The sequence below is a fragment of the Triturus cristatus genome, chromosome 7 (genome assembly GCF_964204655.1).
Source record: "Triturus cristatus chromosome 7, aTriCri1.1, whole genome shotgun sequence".
Lineage (NCBI taxonomy): Eukaryota > Metazoa > Chordata > Amphibia > Caudata > Salamandridae > Triturus > Triturus cristatus.
The window spans coordinates 1,132,891,440-1,132,910,129 of NC_140590.1; the positions used below are offsets into that span (position 1 = coordinate 1,132,891,440).

Consider the following 18,690-nt stretch of genomic DNA (forward strand, 5'->3'; position numbering starts at 1 on the left):
GTAGGTAACTTATGTATTTCTATTCCAAATTCATAGAGTAAGGGAAAACCCAGATCACAGCGTCGAACCGTACAGTAGGTGTGTAGTAGCACATCCACAGGTATAAAAACGAAGGCAAGATCTTATTATAACAGTCACGTGTAGACATAGGTCAGGTAGGTCATAAATTCATAGTTGTACCAAGTAATCTCCGTATTCGTAAAGCAACCAGCGGCATGATAACCAGCAACAGTTTAGCTCCTAAAACACCGAGTAGTTTCTTTCCGTTTCTTACGACTATTTTAGGAGAATTAACTTAGGATATGCAGCAGATTACAAAGCACTTTCATGTTGCGAAAGCTGAAAGAACACTATCAGGTAATGTGGAGATAGACCACTAGCTTTTCCTCCAATGCATACAACACTGAACTGGATGACTTTATCCTTAAGTGAATCAGAATATTCAGTAAAGTTATCAGTTAAATTCAAACTTTACTTCGTCAATTTAAGCCATCGAAGCTTCAGATAGTAGTTTAACATTAAAAAGTATTTGTATATAAAAACTGTAGAAAGGATTATTTTTATTTATTATTTTTAAAGTAAAATGTTTGGTCAAGATAAAAACGCAAACTGCATTCTAGTGTCCAGATTTAGTGGCAAAGGATCTCTAAAGTTTTAGTGGTGAAGGATCTCAATTAAAGAAAGGTTAATAAAGATGGACAAGGTGCACAGTGCAATATGCAAAATGCATAATTAAGTGTCCAAGACCTCAGTGAATAAACCCTTGTACTGAGCAGTCTAAGGATGTTCTAAGCCATTTGAGCAGCCCTCCATAAGGTCTGCAACAATACTTTATTTTTTCAGGAATTCAGTGGTTAGCATGACCAACACTGAACACGGGGGTCCAAGCTCTAAGTCTCCTGGAGTAGGCAGATGTCAAAGAATTCTATGAAGTCATTCCAATCAGGTAGTAGTAGCTTGGGTTTCACAACTGTCACATTCCAAGAGACTAGTGTCAGGTGACGCCTTGGACCATTCTCCGACTGCTTGTTGCACATATTAAATAGTTCGGGTAATGTGAGAGTGGAGCTAAGAGGTGACAAATGTTCCCTGGGAGAAGATAAGATGGGCATGTGTGTTCTCTTTAGTCAGTCTCTATCACCCAGGATAGAATCATTGCCAGGAGGGAGAATTGGGGTTAGACTTGGTGTTGAAATCTGTGCATTATGGGATTGAATAAAATGGGACCTAGACATGGTTTCGCCTGAGGAATGTCTGGTCTGAATATTTTAATTAAATGAGGGAGCCTCTTGGGGGACATGTTCTAGCATCCAAAGCAACCAAACTATCTACAATCTTGCCATCAGCAATTGTCATTTCAATATAATCAAAGGCAGGTGTTTGGCTAAGGTGCCTTCTTGCAGAAATGATGTGTTCTCTGTTTACGGATCTACACCCTCTTACGTGGCAGGTCCAATGTATTGCCTTGTTAATCAGTGATTACTCGCCTTTGTGGCCAGATGAGGGTGGGAGCTTTGGAACATTTTTCAAATGACTCTTACCAGTCTGATGTGTAAGGCACATGATCAATTACAACTTGCGGTGGCTTGTCAAAGAGTCCCCTTATGCTTATAGATGGCCAGAAACTAGGACCTGAGCAAAGCGGGAATACAACCCCATGGCGCCTGTCTCTAGACTCCTAAAGTTAGTGTGAATTAAGACGGGCCATGGCTGAGGGTGGGCCTGTTCTGAATAGGTCGTGTTCATGCTGCCTATACTATTCCTGGTACTTTGCAGACACCTGGAATCTTGTCTCGTGTGCGACAAGTTATACTTTCCCCTCATCACTGAGCACGGATGTTCTTTTAAGAGCGATTCCCTTTTGCTCCCCTCCCACATGAACACCTCTCTCTCCCTTTTTCAACTCCGTAACAGCTTGCGTCAACAGGTTCACGGCGGTTAGGATTTGTGTAAGCATGCCCTTTCAGATCCCCTACCTCCTCTCTCAATCTCGTAGGATGTTCTTGGTAATGGTCAGATGCAGCTTCTACCAGCCCCGCAGTTTCCCCTCAGTTGGTAGACCCAGAGGCCATCCCAGGGCTATCTGTGTCACCTGCTGTGGAGGCAGGAGCCTGCAGAGGCAGGAAGCAGTTTTAGCAAACTACGACTGGTTCTAGAGTGAGATCATGTGAAGGCGCTATTTGAAGGAGAGGCTTAGAGTTAGATGCCACTGGTGTTTTTTTTGGTGCAATGGTTCCCAAAGCAGAGGGAGTATGGCCCTGGGTTTCTTCCTGAACATATCAAGTAATTTGTTCTTAGCGTTGTAGGAAGCTGGTTCTATATATACTATATTAAAGAAAGGTATAGTGTGCACAGAGTCCAGTGAAACCCCAAAGGTAGGCAGAGGTAAAAGCAGACAACACCTTACTCTCTATTCGTGGTGGTGTAGGCGAGCAGTAAGACTTTATCAGAGTGTAGTGTTTATTGTACAAACTCTGGAAAGAAATGATGTCACCCACTCAAAGACTAAACTCAGACTAATTTGTTTGTATAAAAATATCATTTAGTTATTTTATTTCTAGAACTAAGCCAGGCCTGGTGCAGGTAAGTGAAATAATGCTTTGCAACACTTCTGAAATAAATTACAGTTGAATGCAGGTTCAAATGCAGTTGGTTGATTTACAGGTAAGTCAATAATCAGAATTACTTTTCAGTTACTTTGTAGATTACAGTACACGTCAGTTCTTGGACTACTTTCAAGTTACTTTTGTTAATCAGTGTGATATGCCTAGATATCACACAGACATTTCTTAGACAAAAGGTAAGTAATTCACTTTTGACACCTGTAGGAAGCTGGCTCTGTAAATACAATACCAAAGTGAGGTATAGTGTGCACAAAGTCCAGTGGAATCCCAAAGGTAAAGTTAGATAGCACCTCACTCTCCATTTGTGGTAGTGTGGTCAAGCAGTAAGGCTGTATTGGAGTGTGGTGTTAAGCATTTGTTGTACACACTCAGCAAATGATATCACACACTCAAAGACTGCACTTCAGACCAATTGGTTTTGTATAAAAATATTCTTCTAGTTATTTTATTTTCTAGAGCCAAGCAAGCCTGGCACAGGTAAGCAAATACTTTACAGTAGTAATGCAGTTTGTAAACAGTTTGAATTGCAATTGTATATGCACTTTGATTTGATTACAGTAGAGCTACTAGTAATGCAATGCTTTTGATATACAGTACATGTCTTTGTATTGGCTTTTTAGTAGAATGTCAAGTAGATTATATACCTGGATACTGCACTGGGACATTTCCCGTGAACAGGTAAGTAAAAGCGCTTTTGTTATTTAGTTACAGTTTTAAAGGGTTTCATAGATTTTCCAACCCTACACGGACTGTTTTTCGGTGAAAAGTTTCTCTGTTATCCTATGGAGGAAAATAGGGTTATCGGTTCAAATGGAGGTATTCGGTTGTGGGAGTTGGGTTTCTGGGGTTAGACTCAGGAGTCCCCCAGTGTCAAGGATGCACTCGTTACACCTTTAGCCGCACCAGGGCGGCCAGGTGCAGAGTGCTGAGGCTCAATGTTATCCAATGGGAGATAGGGGGCCTTCGGTTGGTGGCTGCTTACGAGCACACCACTAGGTTGTGGGAGCAAAGCTCCTGGACTTAAGCTCAGGGCAAATGGGGGTTCAAGCCAGCACAAAAGGTGCACCCTCAGCGGCACTGGGGCGGCCGGGTGCAGAGTGCTTCGGCGTCTGGTGCCCCGTAGCTTTCACAATGGGGATTCTCCGGTTTGCAAACACACTGCAGGCTCGGGATGAAGGTCTTCTGGGTGCAACCACCACTTGGAGGTAGGTTGGGATTCTGGGGGTTGGTTAAGCACTGGTTGTGCCACCCAAGGCCGTGGGGCGTCGGGTGCAGGGGTGCCTTTTAGGGTCGGATCTTCTTACCAGCTCCTGGTCGCGGTTGGAGGGACCTTCTGGTTTGAGGCTGCTGGCGTCAGCTTGAGGCAGGTCAGGGGTCACCGGATCTCGGGTCAGGATCGCCAGGGGACCTCCTTGGTATAGGGCCACTCAGACCGTGGGGTGCAGACTCCCAGATCCTGCCAGAGCTGGAGTCTGTTGGTGAACAAATCTGTGTTCACAGGAGACAGCCATTTCTTTTGACAGCAGGGCAGGTCCTTGGGGTTCTTGAGGCTGCTGGCTGCAGGACACACCAGAGTTTCACTTCTGCAGGTTCGAGGTGGGGACAGGCCAGTAGGGCTGGTGCCAAGTCAGTGGGCGTCCTCCTCTTGTTAGCTTTGGAACGGCTGTTCGATCCTTCTTTCCTTCTTCTGGTTTCTTGTCTGACTTCTTGGTTCAGGGCTGCCCCCTAAATACTGTATTTAGGGTCATTTTAGGGGTCTCGAGGTCAGTAGCCAAAGGACTACTGACCTTAGGGTGACTACACCCTTGGTGTGCTCACCCCACGTGGGGGAGTGAGCACAATCCCTAATCCTGATTGGGGAGTGCCAGCCATCTGCAAGATGGCGGGCACTGAAGAGTGGGCTTCAACTCGCCTCCCCACCTGAGGGGTGGGGTTGGCAGAGATGGGCACACCTTCTGGGCTGCTAATTTTTCCCGCCTGTCTTCCCGCCGAAAAGGAGAGGAGACAGGAAGGGGGCCTGCTCCTGATAGCAGGCGAGGCTGGGGGTCGTATTACAAGGACTTTGATGCTCCCTTGCCACAGACGGCTCTTCCTGGCCCGGGGGAGGTGTGAACACCTCGCCCAGGAAAGGCTTTGTTTCCAGGCTCAGGGAGCAGAGGCTCCCACCCTAGGTGTCCAGAAACATGACTTGTGGTGGCAGGATGGTGTATACCAGTCAGTGAACCCAACAGAGGCTGGTCGTTTTTCAGGGGGCATCTCTTAAGATGCCCTCTGAGTGCATGTCTAATTAAATCCCACACTGGCATCAGTGTGGGTTTAATGTGCTGAGAAGTTTGATACCAGGTTTCAGTGCAGCCATTATAGTACTGTGACAAACACCTGCACCATATACTCTTAATGGTAGCACTGCACTTACAATGTCTAAGAATCGACTTAGACAGTGTAGGGGTATGGTGGTGGTGGTATATAAAAAAATAAAGGTACAGGGCCTCTAAGGGTGGCACAACAACTGCTGCAGCCCTTAGAGGCTCTCCCTGGCCACAGTGCCCTTGGTACCTTTTACAAGGGACTGTCATGTGGCCAGAGAGGTGCAAATTGGGGGTACAAGGTTCAGCTTTGGGAAAAGAACACAGGCTCAGGAACCTGATTAACCGGTTACTGCAACAGAAACCCAGCTTCGTACAACACCTATGCAGTTTTTCAAGGTTTTATACAAACCAACTCCACACTAAAGAGAAGCAGTCAATGCAATCGTATGGGAGGAAATTAGGTTGTCGGTTTACAGGTAAGTATATGTTTGTGGTAGTTGGGTTTCTGGGGTTAGGACCAGGGTTCCCCCAGGGTCGAGGATGCACCCTCAGAACACCCTCAGCGGCACAATGGTGGCCGGGTGCAGAGTGCTGAGACCCAATGTTATCTAACTGGGGATTGGGGGCCTCCGGTTGGTGGCTGCTCACAAGCAGGCCACATGGTTGTGGGAGCAAAGCTCCTGGTTTAAGGATCAGTGCAAAGGCAGATCCGAGTTAGCACACAAGGTGCACCCGCAGCAGCACAGGGGTGGCTGGGTGCAGGGTGCTGTTTTGGCGTCGGGTGCCCTTTTGATTTCAATAGGGATTCTCCAGTTGCAACAAACACTGCAGGGCCGGGGACGAAGATCTTCTGGAGGTGACCACCGGTTGGAGAGGTAAGCTGTGATGCATGAGGATGCAGGTACACAGTCTGTTGGGCCACCCTAGGTCGTGGGACATTGGGTGCAGGGGTGTCTTTAGGTGTTGGGTTTTTCTTACCAGCTCCGGTCACGGTCGGGGGGATCCTCCAGAAAGGGGCTGCGGGCGGTGATTGGAGAATCGAGGCAGGTCAGAGATCACCAGATCTCAGGTCAGGATCACCAGGGAGACCCCCTCGTAGTATGGGGCTACTTGAACTCGGGCCGTGGGCATTGGATGCTGAGTGGTGCAGACTGGCAGATTTGGCTGGAGTCAGTCAGGGGGTGAGCAAATCCAGCGCTCACGGGAGACAAAATCTTGGTTTGGGAAGGCAGGGTAGGTCCTCTGGTTCTTGGGAGGCTACTGGCTGCAGAACACGCCGGGATTTCGCTGGCACAGGTTCGAGGTGGGGACAGGCCAGTAGGGCCTGTAGTCAGCGGCCATCCTCCTCTTCTTAGTTCAGCACGGCTTCTTCGGTCTTTCTTCTCCCTTCTTGCCTGCGTAGGCAAGGTTCAGGGTTGCCCCTAAATACTAAGCTTAGTGGCGTTACAGGTCAGGACCAATGGGTCTGTTCCTTGGGGTGGGTACACTCCCTATTATGCCGCCCTCCAGTGGTTGGCTGGGTCCCCCATCTGCAAGATGGCGGGGACAGAGTTGTGCTTCACCTCGCCTCTCCCACCTGAGGGGTGGGGTTGGCAAAGGTGGGCACACCTCTCCTCCCAACTTGGTTTTCCCGCCGATTCTCCAGCCCAAAGTGGGGGGTCAGAACCTGTCAGGCCAGTTGCTGGGAGCAGCAAATGGCTGGGGTAGCTCACAAAGGCGGCAAGCCTTTGAAGCTTCCCCTTTGTGGACCCAGTCCATGCTAGGGGGCGGAGGCTTGGCACCTCGTCCCAGGATGTGCATTGTTTCAGGACCCTGAGAGCGGCAGGCTCTCGACCCAGGGGTCCAGAAACATGTCTGGGGATGGCAGCTGGCAAGCAGCCACCCAGCCTGGACACTAGTGGTAGGTCGTCTTTCAGGGGGCATCTCTAAGATGCCCGCTGTGTGCATTTTTTTTTAATTAAATACCGCACTGGCAACAGTGTGGGTTTATTGTGCTTAGAAGTTTGATACTAAACTTCTCAGTTTTCAGTAAAGCCATTATGGTGCTGTGGAGATCGAATGACAAACTCACCTGTACCCTCACCACTGGTATAGTTCACCCAGCTAAAGGGGCGGCTTACCTATGCCAGGGCAGTGGTTTGTAGGCATTGCATACAGAGATGTGCGCCAAGTCGACTGCTCACTTTGATCTGCACCAACACAGGGGAGGGGGGGGGGGGGGAAGAGTATATGTGTACAGGGCCTCCAAGGGTGGCACAATAAGCACTGCAGCCCTTAGAGGCCTTCCTTGGTCACAGTGCCCTTGGTACCTATTACAAGGGGCTTACATGTGGCCAGAGAGTTGCCAATTCGGTTTTGCAACAGTACAATTTAGGGAAAGAACACAAGCCCTGGGTACCTGGTTGGCAGGAACCCAGGGCACACTCAAAGTACATCAACAGTTTGGCAAAAAGTGGGGGCAACCATGCAAAACGGGGCACTTTCCTACAAGCGGGTTTTGATTTCTCTCTTTGCGATGGCCAAGGATGTCACTTCGTAAGGTAGTTGTTCCCAATGTTGGATACAACCTCTTCTATTTGAGGTCTATCTCATTCAGTGTGCAGCTCCTAGGTTTCTTAGTTGCCGGGGATTGTTTCTGTGGGCCTGCGGAATGCTCTGCGGCCTTACACTTGCCCATGATTTGTCTATATCAAAATATGTGAACTAGCCAATCCGATTGAGCTAATTAGGTGCTACCTAAGGAGCTAAAGTCGGAATCAATCTATCAGCCATTGGCAACCCTTTAGCTGGAATATGGACACTGGAATGCCCCCATACAGTGGCCACAACAGGATATTCACGGTCAATTCAATGAGTATAACTAAATGAGGCAAACTGTCTGAACTGTCTCCTGGGGGTTAAAGAACCAAGTCCTTGCAGTGCAGCAAAACGTCCAGCGGTGAGAGAGCAAACGGTGCGCTATATAGTGCCAAGATTATCAGGGCAAGCTGCTGCTGCTGATGAGGAGGATGATGAGAAGGCCACCTCCTCAGCCCTAGTGTCTCCTGATGGCTGAAGTCCCAAGTCCCTGTAGTGTGGCAAAAAGAGATCGTATTTTTGAAAACCAAGAATGGTTCAGATGGTACGATTTTCAACAGTCTGAGGTCTGTCCATTGAATGTTAAAATATATTTATATACACAGCTGAACAGCTGCATATACTGGTAAACTGCACCTCTTGTTTGAGCACCATAACAGGCAGTGCTTGAAAAAATACTCAATTTTCAAAACACAATAGGCAGTTTTTACGAATGCTGGAACCTGTTGATTAAAACACAAATGGATGGTATAATGCCCAGATTTCTCACAGACCTATGGTCTGAGGATGTAGACCTAACCTAGATAGTAGAAACTGAATGCAATCAAATGATCCCTGCCAAAAACAGAGGCATGCTCTTGCCACCTTTAAGACACAGATGTTTGAAGAGAACATCCACTACTTGGTATTAGAATCATTCTAAATTGAGAGGAAATCGGGAGAACTTTCAAACAGATCGACAAAAACCCGGCCATATTCAAATCAATCCTCCTTCGTTCTTTCAACATAGAAGCAGAAAAACTGTTAAAGTCTAGTGGACTAAACAGTACTGCCACCTTTGATAGATGCACCGGGAAGAAAAATGAAAACAAGTATTCTTTTGTGCAAGACAGAATTCAAAAACTGCTCTCGGAAGGTGGGCTCATTGGAATGGTCTGGTCTCGGTATAAACTAAATTGTGGTGGTTTCACTAACATCACCCTCAGCTGTACAACCATCAAAACAGCAATGAAAAAGACGATTTTTAAAGTCAAGAGTTATAATGAACAGGAAGGCATTTCCTCGAAAGAGGATCCAAAAGGAAGGAGTGTAACAGACTAGGCTTCCAGAGCGGCATTACAATGAAAGAAGTAACTTACAAAACCTAGATACTATTGGAAGATGTAAGAAACCGTGCTCCTGGCATCTGCAGAAAGGCACAGATAGTTCTTGAAAAACTCTAGAAGTTGTTGAGTTTTAACCCATTTCCCATAAAAGATGGTTCAAATGGCAAGACCTCACACTTGTCATCTAGTGAACATCTTTCGTGGCACACCATCCTGGAAATCATTTCCCTCTTCTTAAATACACAGACTTAGTGGGAGGTTAACCTTGAGGCCAGAACCTGATCGATTATCCCAGCAGGGAGGGAACAAGCCTCTAGATTATTAATTGTATTTTCCACAAATGCAAATTAAGGTTCTAAAAATTCAAACAGTTTACCTTTATTAAAAAGGCAGAGTTCTAACAGCTCTAGATACCACGCATGTCTTGCACAGCCTGGGTGTATATGAATGATGCCAACTCCATGCAACTTTATCTTATGAATCTCTATGCCACATAATAATGCACAGAGAATGTTTAGTTCAGAATGAAAGCATCCCTAAGTGAACTTCTTTGAGGGAATTCCAGAAAATAATACAGAAAACACTTTTGAATTACATAGGTAAGAGGTCCACTTGTGTAATGTCATACTTTGATAAATGTCTGGGTTCAGAATGGCTTTCCCACTTGTGATTGCTGTTCAGATTCGATGAGTGCATCCAGCCTTGATTTGATTATTTTTCAATGGCAGGGAATGCTACCTTAGTAACTTAGTAATTATTCCCTGGCAGTAACTCAACATTCATTCTCACTAAACATCTGAGAGAAGAAGTCTGCAATTTTTGAACCATCCTGTGGGTAACTGTTAGACCTGTCAGCCCTTTGGGTGGTCCCTCCTCATCATTATTTATTTTGTCCCACTTTTGCCTCAAACCCTGTTTGAATTTTTCCTTTTTGGGAACCACCAGACTTTTTCGTGTTGCTGCAGATTCAGGGAGCCATTTTAGCTACCCCTGAAACTTCTGTCTGAGGGCCTGGAGCACAAAATGGTGGCCACCTGTGACATCACCAGCATCCACTGGAACCTACCAGCACCTTCCAGAACATTCCAGGAGATTCCAGAACTCTGTGACAGTTGGAGACCGTTTAGAATGTTGGGAGGATAAGAGAGGCAGTTGGCAGTTGGAGCTGGCAGTTGGCACCTGACTGGTGAAGAGAGAGGAGCACAACAGTGAAGGAGGAAGGAGTGAAGCAGCAGGGGTGGAAACTTGTGCCTGGAGTGGGGTCCATAAACCCACCCTTGATACTTGTCCCTACTGATGGATCCCAGCCTATAGCCCTGTGTGGGAAGAAGACAGAAAAACTCATCCTAAGGACCTGGACAGCAGGAACAGGCCTTAGAAGCAGAAAGCAGCAAGATCCTGACCTGGAAACTGGTTTCCCTGGAGTCCGGCGTCGAGTAGCCTGAGCCCTGGAGCCCGAGGTGGAGAAGCGGCGCTGACTGAGGTAGCAGACGTCGTACCCGGAGCCGCCTGAGGTCGTGAGAGGGCGCCGACGGAGGTCGTGAGGAATACCAGAGGTCGAGGAGGAAGTGAACCGAGGTCGAGTGAGCGGCGTCATCGGAGGAGTGAAGTCCGCCCTCCGGAGTCGTCGGAGACCGAGGTAGAGGAGCACCGGAGGTCGGGAGTGAGGATCGCACTCCGGAGTCGCCCGGAGCCTGTGAGGAGGAGCACCGGAGGTCGGGGGTGAGGATCGCACCCCGGAGTCGCCGGAAGTCGACATCGAGGCCAGGCCGGCCGACGTCATCGGAGCCGAGAGCGCCATCGGACCGGAGCCGCCCGAAGTCGACATCGTGAAGAGACTGCCCGACGCCGTCGAATCGGAGGTCGAGATCGGACCGAGGCCACCGACATCGGACCGGAACCGCCTGCCGGCGCCGTCAAAGAACTGACATTGTGCCGAGGCCGCCGAGACCGAACCGGAACCGCCTCACGGCGTCGACACGACTCCAGCGGCGTCGGAACATCAGAAAAAGGGCAGTAAGTGGAGTAGAGGGCGCCTAAGGCCCTGTGGAGACCTAAGAGACTACTCTAAGGGGCTAGGGAGGTGCTGAAACCCACCTGACTGTGCCTGGGGTGAACTGGGACTAACCTAGAGAGGTTGTGTGGAGAGAGAAAGCCAGGGCACTGGTATACCCCCCTTGGATCTACCTCAGATTAGGCCTCAGCCTTGTCCCAGCCAGGGAGTAGCCCCCCTCAAGCCTTCCACAACCCTACAAGCTGTGCCTGGGCCAAATCAGCCCATAAGAATTGAAGTATCATCTGATTATATGAGGGTTGCTGTATACTTTTAATTATTTATTGGGGGTACTGTATTTATTGAATTTTTACCTATTTATTGCTGCACTATATTTATAGGTCCACAGGACTTGATGGTGTACAATACTTATTGGTACAGTATTTATTGCCTCAAAGTATTTAATTGTCTGTATATATTGCACTTGTATTTATGCCCTGTTATTTATGATCACCCCTATTTATTTCATCAAACAGCCAGTATTTATTTGACCTGCACTATTTAACTTTGTATATGGTGATTGTCTTATTTATTTTTCCAATCAGCAACTAAGAGAAAAAGATAAAGAAGAATATTTTCATAATCTTTCCGGTGTAGAGTCGTTTTTGGAACGGATGCACGCATGGTTATTGTATGGGTATATTGTATGCTTAGCACTGCGCCTGTTTCCTGACCACTCGAGCCAAGCTACCACAGTGTGTCCGGAAGACCACCACCACCCTTTCTAGTGTGGGAGTGGTTTTCCAACATAAATTGGTGTTCAGTGGTGGGATAGAGCTGTGCCTACATATACTCAACAATAACTGTGGGTAGTCCATAGGCCTACACCGGGAGTTTTCTCAAGAGCGGCCTTCCTAATTGTGGGTTTTTGTTTTTTCCAAATTTACTCTGGTGGTGGGAGGAGGTATTATTAAAGGTACCCCCCTGCATTGTTACTGCACAAAACCTGTCCTCTAACCTGAGTGGGCAAGATGGAGTTTGTACTAGAGAATCTAGAAACGTACACTGTGGCCCAACTCAGGGAGTTTTGCCAGCGGGAGGGGGTGTACTGTCCCCCTGGAGCAAAGAAGGGTGCACTCCAAACCAGCTTAAGGGCTTGGGGGGAGGCACGCCGAGAAAGCAAGGCTGAGGAGGAAGACAGGGATGGAGAGCCTGACCCCGAGGGGGCTGAGATGTACCAACCTGAGGTGGGGAACCTGTCAGCAGGGCCCAGGACACTTTCTAGGAAGGGCAGCACTGTCTCTAGCGGGGGCTTATCCAGCGTGGAGTTAGCAGATCGGAGAGAGAAAAGACAGCTCACATGGGATTTAGCAAAGCTGGAGAAGGAGAAGGAGGAACAGAGGTTGGCTCATGAGACGGAGAAAGAGAGGATGGCTCATGAGATAAGACTGAAAGAGATAGAGCTTCAGATCCTAAGAATTGGGGCACCAACTGTTCCTAATGGTGGCAGCAAAGACCAAGAAATCACCAGGGAATCCAAACCTTACCTGCCAAAGGACATAGTAGCTAGCTATGGGGCGGGTGACGACATCGCCAAGTGGCTAGCAGCCTATGAGGTCTCGTTGAGGGCCCATGGGGTTCCAGTGAAGTATTGGGGAGGAGGATTGTATAGGTACATGCCTCCAGCTGGTAGGGATGCTTTATTGGCCCTCGAAGAGGATGAGCAGACCCACTACCCCACCATGAAACTGGCGCTCATCAGAAAGTTTGGACTAACACCTGAAAAGTACAGACAGAAGTTCAGGGGTAGTCACAAACTGGGCACACAGAATTGGGTGGACTTCCTGGACTATGCAAAGAAGGCACTGGAAGGTTGGATTCAGGGCAGTGAAGTACGGAACTACGAGGAGCTGTTTGACCTAGTACTGAAGGAACACCTACTCGAGAAATGTTTCCCTGAACTGCGGCAACACCTGGTGGATAGCAAGCTGACCAGCCCCCGGAAGCTTGCTGAGGAGGCGGACATTTGGGCCAGTACCCGGGTGTCCACAAGGGGGACTGGAGGGGATACTCAAAAGGCCGGACAGGGCGCCCCCCAGAAGAAAGAGGGAGGGGAAAAGAAAAAGGAGTTCTCCAAAGGCCCCCAAAATAACTTCCAAGGGAAGGGAACAGGATTCACCTCTAAGGCTAACCCACCCAGAAACCCTAATCCTGGCCAGAGTCAGCAGCCAAGGGTTGTCCATTGCTATGAGTGCGGTGGCGTTGGACACTATAAAGGAGATCCGAAGTGTCAGAAACGATCACCCCCTCCCACTGGAGGAAAGCCCCCCGGAGTAGCTAGTGTAGTGCTCGGGGAGGAGATGCCCTTAACTAAGGGAAGGGAGTGGGCGGGTGTCACTCTAGTGTCCCTGGGAGAACGGGAGATGGTTCCTAAGATCCAGGTGCCCGCAAATACCGCAAAGTATGGGCAGTGGATCACCATCAACGGCCAAAGAGGGGAGGCTCTGAGAGACACAGGAGCCAGTATGACTATGGTGCGTAGCCAGCTGGTGTCTCCAGAGCAGGTAATTCCCGATGTACTCCACCCAGCCGCGATGGCTGACGGCAGAACAGGCCACTATCCCGTGGCCGAGGTTCCCTTTGAATGGGGGGGGGGTTGCAGGTTCACTTCGAGTTGCCGTAAGCCCTGCCGTGCCAGTCGATTGTCTGCTGGGCAATGACATGGAGCACAACGCTTGGAAGGAGGTGGAATACCGGACTCACACCGAGATGCTGGGTACACCTGACTGGGCCTGTGTTAGCACAAGGTCCGAGACTACCCGAAGAGGGAGTTCATTCCGGCTGGAGCCTGGAACAAAGGCCCAGCCAGCTGCCAGTCAAGGGAAGAACCGAGGACAGGAGGAGCCTGCCTCGGCGTCTCCACCCCGTAGGACGGATAGGCCACCGGAGGTGGTGGGCCAGGAGTCTGCGGAGGGGGACGTTACCAACCTGGAGGACTTACCCATCCCGGCCGAGTGGCACGTGGAGGGAGGGCCGTCCAGGGAGGAATTCTGCCAGGGCCAGAGGGAGTGCCCTACCCTTGAGGGGCTGAGGCGACAGGCCGAAGCCCAGGCAGCAGGGAACGTTGAAGGGAACTACAGTGTTTACTGGGAGGATGGCCTCCTCTACAGTGAACCCAAGGCACCCCTACATGGATCGTCACGAGCCTTGGTAGTTCCTCAACGTTATCGAGCCTTCCTTTTGGAGTTGGCTCACGAGATACCATTGGCAGGACACCTGGGGCAAGACAAGACCTTCGCCCGTCTTGTCCCACACTTTTATTGGCCTCAGATGAAAGTGACGTCCGATACCTACTGCCGGACATGTGTGTCTTGCCAAGCCAGTGGGAAAACAGGGGTGAAGCTGAAAGCTCCCCTGGAACCACTTCCTGTCGTTAGCACCCCCTTTGAAAGGGTGGGCATCGACATTGTGGGTCCATTAGATCCACCAACTACAGCTGGTCACAGGTTTATCCTGGTTCTGGTGGATCATGCCACACGGTACCCAGAGGCAATACCTCTGAGGACCATAACAGCACCTGTTGTGGCTAGGGCCCTGATGGGAATCTTTACCCGAGTGGGTTTTCCCAAGGAAGTTGTGTCCGACAGGGGGACCAACTTCATGTCAGCATATATGCGGGCAATGTGGAAGGAGTGTGGAGTGACCTACCGGTTCACGACTCCTTACCACCCCCAGACCAATGGTCTGGTGGAGAGGTTTAATAAAACCTTGAAAGGCATGATCAGAAGTCTGCCTGAAAGCCTGCGGAGGAAATGGGACGTCCTCTTACCCTGTTTACTTTTTTCCTACAGGGAGGTGCCACAGAAGGGAGTGGGCTTCAGCCCCTTCGAGCTTCTGTATGGGCACCCTGTACGCGGACCTCTTAACCTGGTGAGAGACGGCTGGGAAAGAACTCCCAGAAAGCTCCCCCAGGATGTGGTGAGCTACATGCTGGCCTTCCGGAGCCAAATGGCTAAGTTGTGGAAGCAAGCTTCTGACAACTTGGAAGCCAGCCAAGCAGTGATGAAGGCGTGGTATGACCACAACGCTCACCCGGTGGAGTTGGAGCCTGGCCAGAAGGTGTGGGTGATCGAACCCGGAGAGCTTAGTGCCCTCCAGGATCGCTGGTCAGGACCCTTTGAGGTGTTGGAGAAGAAGGGTAAGGCTACCTACTTGGTGGACCTGAAGACCCCTCGTCAGCCCCTGCGGGTGCTGCATGCCAACCGCCTCAAACCCCACCACGAGAGGCCCGAAGTCATCTTGATGATGGTGACTGACGGAGGAGAGGACGTGGAAAGCGAGCCTCTCCCTGATCTGTTTGCGTCTCAAGAGAAGGATGGGTCGGTGGAGGGAGTGATTCTCTCCCCATCTCTAACTCCTGAACAGCAGGAGGACTGTCGCCAGGCCCTGGGGCAGTACTCTGCGTTGTTCTCCCTTGTCCCGGGTAGGACTCACCTGTGCGTCCATGACGTGGACACAGGAGACAGCCCACCTGTGAAGTCCAAGATCTACCGGATGTCAGACAAGGTGAAGGCCAGCATTCATAGTGAGGTCACTAAGATGCTGGAGCTAGGAGTGATTGAACCTTCTAGCAGCCCCTGGTCCAGTCCGGTGGTGTTAGTACCAAAAGCTGCACCACCGGGTGCCCAACCAGAACTGAGGTTCTGTGTGGACTACCGGGGACTGAATTCAGTGACAAAAACTGATGCTCATCCGATCCCTAGGGCGGATGAATTGATTGACCGGCTGGGAGCTGCCCAATATCTAAGTACCTTTGACCTTACTTCGGGGTACTGGCAGATCTCTTTGACTGATGGAGCAAGGGAAAGGTCAGCCTTCTCCACGCCCAATGGCCACTACCAGTTCTGTGTGATGCCCTTTGGGCTCAAGAACGCACCTGCCACGTTTCAGCGCCTGGTAAACCAGATCCTCACCGGAATGGAGAGTTTCTCTGCTGCTTATCTGGATGACATAGCCGTCTTCAGTAACAGCTGGGAGGATCACTTGCGTCACCTGCAAGCTGTTCTCCAGGCCCTGAGACAAGCTGGATTGACGATCAAGGCCAGCAAGTGCCAGATCGGGCAGGGGTCGGTAGTGTACCTTGGACACTTGGTGGGTAGGGGAACGGTGCAACCCCTCCAGGCGAAGATCGAGGCCATCATGGCCTGGGAACCCCCCAAGACACAGACTGAGGTCCGAGCATTTTTGGGCCTCACGGGATACTATCGCCGCTTCGTGAAGGGGTACGGTACCATCGTAGCCCCCCTCACGGAGCTCACGTCCAAGAAACAACCTCGACGGGTAGTCTGGACGGAGGCTTGTCAGCAAGCCTTTGAGAAATTGAAGAAAGCCATGAGCGAGGCCCCGGTCTTACGGGCCCCAGACTTTTCCAAGGAGTTCATTGTCCAGACAGATGCATCAGAACATGGCATTGGGGCAGTGTTATCGCAACTCAACGAAGAGGGTCTGGATCAACCCGTGGTCTTCCTATCCAGGAGACTACTTCCCAGGGAACAGAAGTGGAGTGCAATAGAGCGTGAAGCCTTTGCAGTGGTATGGGCTCTGAAGAAGTTGCGGCCATACCTGTTTGGCTCGCACTTCCTAGTTCAGACCGACCACCGACCCCTTCGTTGGCTGATGCAAATGAAGGGGGAGAATCCCAAGTTGTTGAGGTGGTCTATTTCCCTACAGGGGATGGACTTTCAGGTGGAACATCGGCCTGGAGTGGACCACGCCAATGCAGACGGTCTCTCAAGGTATTTCCGCCTTAGTGATGAGAACTCCCAAGGGGTTGGGTAGCTCTCCCCACTTTCAGCTGGGGGGGACGCGTGTTAGACCTGTCAGCCCTTTGGGTGGTCCCTCCTCATCATTATTTATTTTGTCCCACTTTTGCCTCAAACCCTGTTTGAATTTTTCCTTTTTGGGAACCACCAGACTTTTTCGTGTTGCTGCAGATTCAGGGAGCCATTTTAGCTACCCCTGAAACTTCTGTCTGAGGGCCTGGAGCACAAAATGGTGGCCACCTGTGACATCACCAGCATCCACTGGAACCTACCAGCACCTTCCAGAACATTCCAGGAGATTCCAGAACTCTGTGACAGTTGGAGACCGTTTAGAATGTTGGGAGGATAAGAGAGGCAGTTGGCAGTTGGAGCTGGCAGTTGGCACCTGACTGGTGAAGAGAGAGGAGCACAACAGTGAAGGAGGAAGGAGTGAAGCAGCAGGGGTGGAAACTTGTGCCTGGAGTGGGGTCCATAAACCCACCCTTGATACTTGTCCCTACTGATGGATCCCAGCCTATAGCCCTGTGTGGGAAGAAGACAGAAAAACTCATCCTAAGGACCTGGACAGCAGGAACAGGCCTTAGAAGCAGAAAGCAGCAAGATCCTGACCTGGAAACTGGTTTCCCTGGAGTCCGGCGTCGAGTAGCCTGAGCCCTGGAGCCCGAGGTGGAGAAGCGGCGCTGACTGAGGTAGCAGACGTCGTACCCGGAGCCGCCTGAGGTCGTGAGAGGGCGCCGACGGAGGTCGTGAGGAATACCAGAGGTCGAGGAGGAAGTGAACCGAGGTCGAGTGAGCGGCGTCATCGGAGGAGTGAAGTCCGCCCTCCGGAGTCGTCGGAGACCGAGGTAGAGGAGCACCGGAGGTCGGGAGTGAGGATCGCACTCCGGAGTCGCCCGGAGCCTGTGAGGAGGAGCACCGGAGGTCGGGGGTGAGGATCGCACCCCGGAGTCGCCGGAAGTCGACATCGAGGCCAGGCCGGCCGACGTCATCGGAGCCGAGAGCGCCATCGGACCGGAGCCGCCCGAAGTCGACATCGTGAAGAGACTGCCCGACGCCGTCGAATCGGAGGTCGAGATCGGACCGAGGCCACCGACATCGGACCGGAACCGCCTGCCGGCGCCGTCAAAGAACTGACATTGTGCCGAGGCCGCCGAGACCGAACCGGAACCGCCTCACGGCGTCGACACGACTCCAGCGGCGTCGGAACATCAGAAAAAGGGCAGTAAGTGGAGTAGAGGGCGCCTAAGGCCCTGTGGAGACCTAAGAGACTACTCTAAGGGGCTAGGGAGGTGCTGAAACCCACCTGACTGTGCCTGGGGTGAACTGGGACTAACCTAGAGAGGTTGTGTGGAGAGAGAAAGCCAGGGCACTGGTATACCCCCCTTGGATCTACCTCAGATTAGGCCTCAGCCTTGTCCCAGCCAGGGAGTAGCCCCCCTCAAGCCTTCCACAACCCTACAAGCTGTGCCTGGGCCAAATCAGCCCATAAGAATTGAAGTGTCATCTGATTATATGAGGGTTGCTGTATACTTTTAATTATTTATTGGGGGTACTGTATTTATTGAATTTTTACCTATTTATTGCTGCACTATATTTATAGGTCCACAGGACTTGATGGTGTACAATACTTATTGGTACAGTATTTATTGCCTCAAAGTATTTAATTGTCTGTATATATTGCACTTGTATTTATGCCCTGTTATTTATGATCACCCCTATTTATTTCATCAAACAGCCAGTATTTATTTGACCTGCACTATTTAACTTTGTATATGGTGATTGTCTTATTTATTTTTCCAATCAGCAACTAAGAGAAAAAGATAAAGAAGAATATTTTCATAATCTTTCCGGTGTAGAGTCGTTTTTGGAACGGATGCACGCATGGTTATTGTATGGGTATATTGTATGCTTAGCACTGCGCCTGTTTCCTGACCACTCGAGCCAAGCTACCACAGTGTGTCCGGAAGACCACCACCACCCTTTCTAGTGTGGGAGTGGTTTTCCAACAGTAACTATGAAGAACTTTACCTTTACTATACC

At 50.2% G+C, this 18,690-nt stretch overlaps 1 protein-coding gene across 5 annotated transcripts in view; it reads right to left on the minus strand.

Annotated features, from left to right (window-relative positions):
* RNF44 (ring finger protein 44) overlaps nt 1-18,690 on the minus strand; it is a 305,895-nt gene that overhangs the window by 111,856 nt on the left and 175,349 nt on the right. The window lies entirely within an intron of this gene.